Source organism: Drosophila miranda, assembly GCF_003369915.1.
Source record: "Drosophila miranda strain MSH22 chromosome Y unlocalized genomic scaffold, D.miranda_PacBio2.1 Contig_Y3_pilon, whole genome shotgun sequence".
Lineage (NCBI taxonomy): Eukaryota > Metazoa > Arthropoda > Insecta > Diptera > Drosophilidae > Drosophila > Drosophila miranda.
The window spans coordinates 5,404,458-5,410,715 of record NW_022881625.1 but is presented as its reverse complement, the minus strand read 5'-3'; the positions used below and the strand labels follow the sequence as shown (position 1 = coordinate 5,410,715).

The window sequence follows — 6,258 nt, the reverse complement described above, 5'->3', positions numbered from 1 at the left end:
CATTAAATTGGCAATAATATGAACTCGCCTTCTCTTTCTGCTTAGTAGTATTCCCCTGTCGCCGATAGCCCGCATCCTCTGCGTTCCAGAATCTGCGGAAGTTTCCAGCGGGGGCTACTGGCGTGCATCAGCCGTCGAGCGAACCGACTGCCTTTGTTCAACTGGGACGATGAGGTCTGAGCGTGTCCATCTCGGCCAGTGAGAACTTGCTGGTAGCGGGTCAGCAGATTGGTGCGGACAATGGCGCCGTTCAGTTCCGCCTGGGCCTTGATGGCCTGTGGGAAAAGAGAGGGGAGAAAACAATTGGATAAAGCCGAGGAAGAAAAGGAAATATAGACTCACCTGAGTATCGCTGACAGCCAGACCATTCAAGAGATTGAACAGCACAATGGTCATGAAGAACACAAAGAGCAGGAAGATCAGGTAAGTGTAGACGCTGTCAAACTTTATGTCACCGGCATCAAATTCTCCCGTGAGCATCACAATCGTCTTGATGAGTGCCTCGATGGGCACGGAGAATGTGTTGAAGGGACCATCATCTTCTCCCTCCTTTGCTGGCTCTGGCGTGCTGTCCTTCGGAGAGGAGGAATCCACCTGGGGCTTGCCAAACAGTATGTAGAAGCACAGACTAAACGTAAGCACAAAGATCGAGTAGAGAGCAAAGCTCTTGATGAAGCTGCTGGAGACGGCGCGCAGCATGAGCATGTGCGTCGAAATTGAGAGTACTGGCAGGGAGCCAACCAGCAGGCAGAACTCCACGGACACCAGCAGAATGGTGAAGACGGCCAGTATGCGCTGCGTCTCCTTGTCGTAGCTGGCTTCCATGCAGGTTAGGATCGACAAGACAATGAGAGCCACCTCCATCAGGTTCGTGATGGACCTGAAGTACAGCAGCGGCGACATGGCAAGCTGTATGACCTCTCGGATCATGAGATACACAATCCCTATCCAAGAGAACAGGCCGAAGAGGGCAGTCAGGCCCGTGTGGTCGCTTTCGTGGAACTTAAGGAGCGTATGCGTGATAATGGAGGCAGTGAAGAGAGAGTAAAGTAGAAAGTTCAGATAGAAGATCACCGAGAGGCGGTGCCACTTGAGGAAGAGGAAACTCGAGATTAGCGGGTGCTGCAGCAGGTAACGCAGCTCCTTGGAATCGGCGATGTATGCGATTGGAGTCACCTCGTCCTCCAATTGGTGAGGATGGCCAATGCTCCGCTTGTCCGACTGCCCGGGCTCTCGCTGGCGTCTCATCAGATTCTTGTAGTTGATGATGATCTCGAAACTCTGGTCACCGGGCTTCTCCCCGTTGGTGGTGATGCAGGAATCGAAGTGCTCCTCCAGCACTTTCGGGTCCATCTCCTGTATGGGAAGATCTCCGAACGCGCTTCTCGCCCCGATGTTCGCTCCCTGCCGTAGAAGCTCCTGTGCCACCTTTGTGTTGCGATACTTGACCGCATAGGAGAGTGGCACCAGGCCAGCCTTGTCGGCCTCATTGATGTCCACACGATCGCTCTCGAGCAGCAGCTGGAAGCAGCGATGTCAGCCTCAGCTGCGGATGCTTCAACAGCTTCTCTAGCGCCCTGTGGTTGCCCCAGATTACGGCCAACTCCACGGGGCTGATGTCGCTCATTTTTGAAGGATTAATGTTGATGCCCGTCTCGAGGATGGTCTCAAAGGCTCGCTGCTTGCCCCGCTTGATACTCTCCGCCAGCAGGGACTGATACTCCTCCTGGTTGGCATTGCATTGGTTGTCTGCGTTTCCGCTGACGTTCTGGTGGTCCTCCGCGAACTGTTGCTCGAACTGGTTCTCGTCTCCGTCCCGCAGCGTGTGGAGGAGTCGCTCGCAGTCGATCTCTGCTCCGGCCTCGCGCAGCTCCGGCAACGGCAGTTCCGGATACTGATCCCTCAGCATACCTGCCCGTTCCGATAGCTGTCAATGTCCAACTGTGGTTGTTTCAGGAAAAGTCGGATCAGCTCCAGCTTAGTGCCTGCCTCAATCTTTCTATTCTTCAGCACATGGTGGAGGGGCGTGAACTCGCCCTGATCCACCAAATTCGGAGAGGCTCCGTACTCGAGCAGCAGCTGAATGCAGAATCCCACCTGAGAGGCATTCGATCGTCCTGGCGATTGGCCTGGGCACCGCTGTCCAGGGCAGTGTGGAATTCCCGTATGTCCCGATTAGCGAGGGCTGCGCTTAATGAAACTGCGGCTGCGGATCGATGAAACCGCAGTTGTTAGAGCTCATTCTGCTGTCTGCAAAGAGTCAAGTGAAAATGTGGAGGATGAGCTATGTCTATGTGGGCTTTCGTTAATCTTATCCAACCCACGCTGCGTATGAGTAACTTCTAATGCCGTTTCTATGAAAATGATGCCAGAACCCGCATTGTTAGAGCTCTGCTCTGGTCAATGGAGGGAGGTCTGACCCAACAGACGGTTTCTGTACAGACCTTGAAATGGCCGAAACAAAAGCATGAGAGTGGACCGACCCCCGCAACAAACGGTATTTGACAACGCTTCATGCTACGATGATTTTCACACAAATGACTGTCGGTCCATGGAGCTGGCCAGCAGCTAGAGGCAAAGCCACAGTCAGAGCCACAGTCACAGCCACATCCGCAGCCGAAAGCTACCCCACAGGTTTCTCGAAAAATAAAAACCAAATCTTCGTTTTGGGGGCAATTAAAGAAAGCGTCTTTAAGTGGTTTTTGTGGTACCCGAACTACAGACTTAATTTGCACTCCCGTGTAGTTATTAAATTATAACAATCCAACTGAAGACAAGGTAAGACAAGGCCTGAGAAGTTCTCAGGGAGTGGCTTGATTGTCCAAAGTGATCTACAAATTTGAATCAAGTTTGGTGTTCGATCTCGCTCGCCTTTTGGTATATCAAAATTTAACGATCATAAAGATCATAAAGAATAATCATAAAATATTCAACACATCATATCAATTAGCAATCAATTGGTTACGCTTTATGCTTTGAATACTGTTCCGAATGGAGCTTTAGATAAAGCCCTGGGCTGTGCTGAAATCTTGCGATTTATAGGCGGCTCTTTTCGTAAATTTCAAGGCGGCTTCTTCTGTGGGATCTGATCCCTCCAGCCGTCAGCTCAACGTCTTCTCCGCTCTGTTGTGTTCTGTTCTGTTCTGTTCCGTTCTGTCTGCTTTGATGCTTGAAATGTGTGAGAAATCGGCTAATCACACATGAGACCTGGCTAATTTGAATATTCCCCCACTGATTGTTTATCAATAGCCTACGAATTGGGAATCAGGAAACATCGTCTTCTCTTTTGTAGGTAGCTCTTCGGCTAATGTTGCTTTAGTATGCAAAAAAATTGAGGATTGTAAATGACGCCCCTGGGGTCAAAATTTGTCGTTGATAAGATAAACAGAATCGCACAATCACCTTCCTTAATTGCACCTTTATTTGATATTTTCTTGTCTCCCATCTTAACCTCTTCCCCATTCTGGTATTTGTTTTTCCACCTGAGTACGAGTATTTGCCCAAGCAATTGACAAACAACTTCATTGTTTGTCCAAGCTGAAGCTCGACCCAAAGTCTTACTAAGACATCGGTTGACAGAATGGCGTAATATCACAATAATTAACAGAAAACTTAACAGCAAACGATTTCAAAAGTGAGCAACTCCTCTCTCAGTCGCATCTGACCCTAGCAATTAAGAGCACTACTTTCAGAAATATTGATGTAGTCAAGGTAATCTATACTTATTGCGAAAAGCTTCGGAATACACAAATTGCCCTTAAACTCTTAAACATTTGCTTCATCTACGGAAACCAGTCGAAATCACAGAGTATACGGAGTCTGGAGTGGAATTTTATTCCCCCTTCTCTTGGAGCTCACATATGTATATACTATAACACTGGTAAAAAAAAAGTACTCGTATCACTCTGGAATTTGAGAATAAAGTGTGTCACAAAGGAAAAGGAGTCCAACGACATTATTACTAGTTTTAAAAGAAAAATAATAATGAGATTATCTTCATTCGCGATTCGAAAACTGTTTCGACTTCTCATTTTTTCTTTGAGTGAATTTATATTTATAAACCTTTCAGCCCTGTTCTTCTTTCTGTCTGTGGGAACATCTGGAATTTGGAGACTGAGAGAGCTGGAGCCTAGGAAATTGCCCAACAAAATTGGCTCTGAGTTGCACACCGAATCCTCTACTAAAGTTCTTTGTGTTGGTGCAGCTGAAAAAGTGAAATCAGCAAATGACAACACTTCGGAAAGAGTAAGTAGAAGGGGGACAGACGTGATTAATGTAAAGTTTTTTACGCGATAAACTGAATATGTATATGTCCAGCTGCACAGGATCAGCCGCGTTTCTCCGATCGTCTGTCAATAATTTATACTATATACGTACTGTCTTACACTGCTATAACATTCTCACATGATATTTTACCATACCCTTCCCGAATACGTGATGTGATCAGATCGAGAGACCCTCTAGCTGCGTGGGAGGAGGAGAGCAGAGTAAACACTAAACTAAATTGCTTGTCCATAAAGTCTGTTTTTTGGCAAACTGTGCTTGGATTGTTTATACAATTTACGGCATTATTATACCCGATACTCAAAATGAGTATTGGGGTATATTAGATTTGTGGTAAAAGTGGATGTGTGTAACGTCCAGAAGGAATCGTTTCCGACCCCATAAAGTATATATTCTTGATCAGCATCAATAGCCGAGTCGATTGAGTGTAGTGGTCGCTTGTCGGGCGGATAGGAAAGCATATTTGTGTTCTTCGCCTGAAAGTATGCCCGATGGTATTTGTACAATTTATATATTTATGTATATCACACCTCACCGAGATACTTATTAATTATTAAGTTTAGTCCCCATAGTTAGTGTATAGTTAGGTTGGCTTAATTTCTTGTTGTGGTGTTACATGTTAAATGTTCCTGGTCGTGTGGGGGCTAGCGCCATCTAGGGTTGACATTAAGAATATGCTTAAAAACGAACAAAAATCTCCCCACCATGTCCATAACCATTCAAGGTGAATGGCGAAGGATCGTGCAAAGGCAGATCCGGAGAACAAAATTTTTGTTGGTCAGTAGATCCGCCCAAATCTTTCTTGTTCCTCGTGGCCGTACAAGCATTCAGTTGCGCGGTGAGAAAAAAAATAATAAAAATAAAATTAAACCGCCGTAAATAACCGTGGTGGGAAACCAAAGTGCACTCGATCGGGAAAAAAGAACCCAAGAAAGCAGATTGGGCTCTAATCGAAAACGTGAGTACCGGCCTTCGACAGTGCTAGGAGCCTCGAAGTCAGATTTTCCGACTTTTTCTGTAGTTTCCGCTTGGAGGTGAGCAGCCCCAACACAAAAAAAAAAAAAAAAACACCTGGAGAAAGAAGGAATTAGCACCTCAACCCCATCCCCCTATTTTCGCAGCGCCAGTTCCAACCGGGTAAATATGTGCATGGAGTAACTGTTAGAAAAAGTAGCCTGATCAGTATTTTCAAATTCCACATTAGAATCGGCACTTAGTTTGGGAATTATCCAAAAGCTGCAGCCCGAGCTTTAAGCCCCCGCACTACGAACCAGCTGATCCGCCAAGTCGCGGGCAGTGAACTTTGGGTGCGCGAGACGAAGACAGCCGTCTGAACGGGCTTAGTGCGGCGAAGTGGCGTAACCGTTTCGCATTCAAAACCGGGCCAAGAAACGGAAACCGGTGCTTGCAGTCAGCGTAGGACCGAAGCCGCTTAAATGTTCCTACCGGGCGGAAAAAAATAGTGCACCACGTGTGTACATAACCTCCCGGCGACCCCTAGTGGTATCGCCTCTCTTATTCTTCTCGTGATTCGGCCTAGCTGTTCCAAACGTTTATTTAAAGTGCAGTGGAGGCCAGCGTTTGTCTTATGTGCACGTTAGTGTCATTATGTAGGCTGAATGAAAACTGTAAGAGATGTGCTCACATACATATGTAAACACCGCCCACTGAAAGCCACTGAGGCCAGTAAGATCCCACCGTGACTCGCATTCCCTTGAACCTCGCAGTCCGTTGATATGTCTGTTTTTGTGTATTTGGATATACTTAGTGTTAATTGTAACAGAAAAAAAAAACCAGAAAAAAAGCCCACCAACACATGGAAAGTTTGAAAATGCATTTGATAAAAGCTTAAAAGTTTGAGCTTAAAAGCGTCCGCTCGGCCGGGTCCCCTCCGCGAGCTTATGCCATGCAGCACGCGCTGTACGATTTTGTTTTTGGTTTGCAGGTAAAAGTTTAATGCACCCACACACAGCC

At 46.7% G+C, this 6,258-nt stretch overlaps 1 pseudogene; it reads right to left on the bottom strand.

Annotated features, from left to right (window-relative positions):
* Positions 1 to 203: 203 nt before the first annotated feature.
* LOC117194456 overlaps positions 204 to 6,258 on the bottom strand; it is a 55,791-nt pseudogene continuing 49,736 nt past the window's right edge.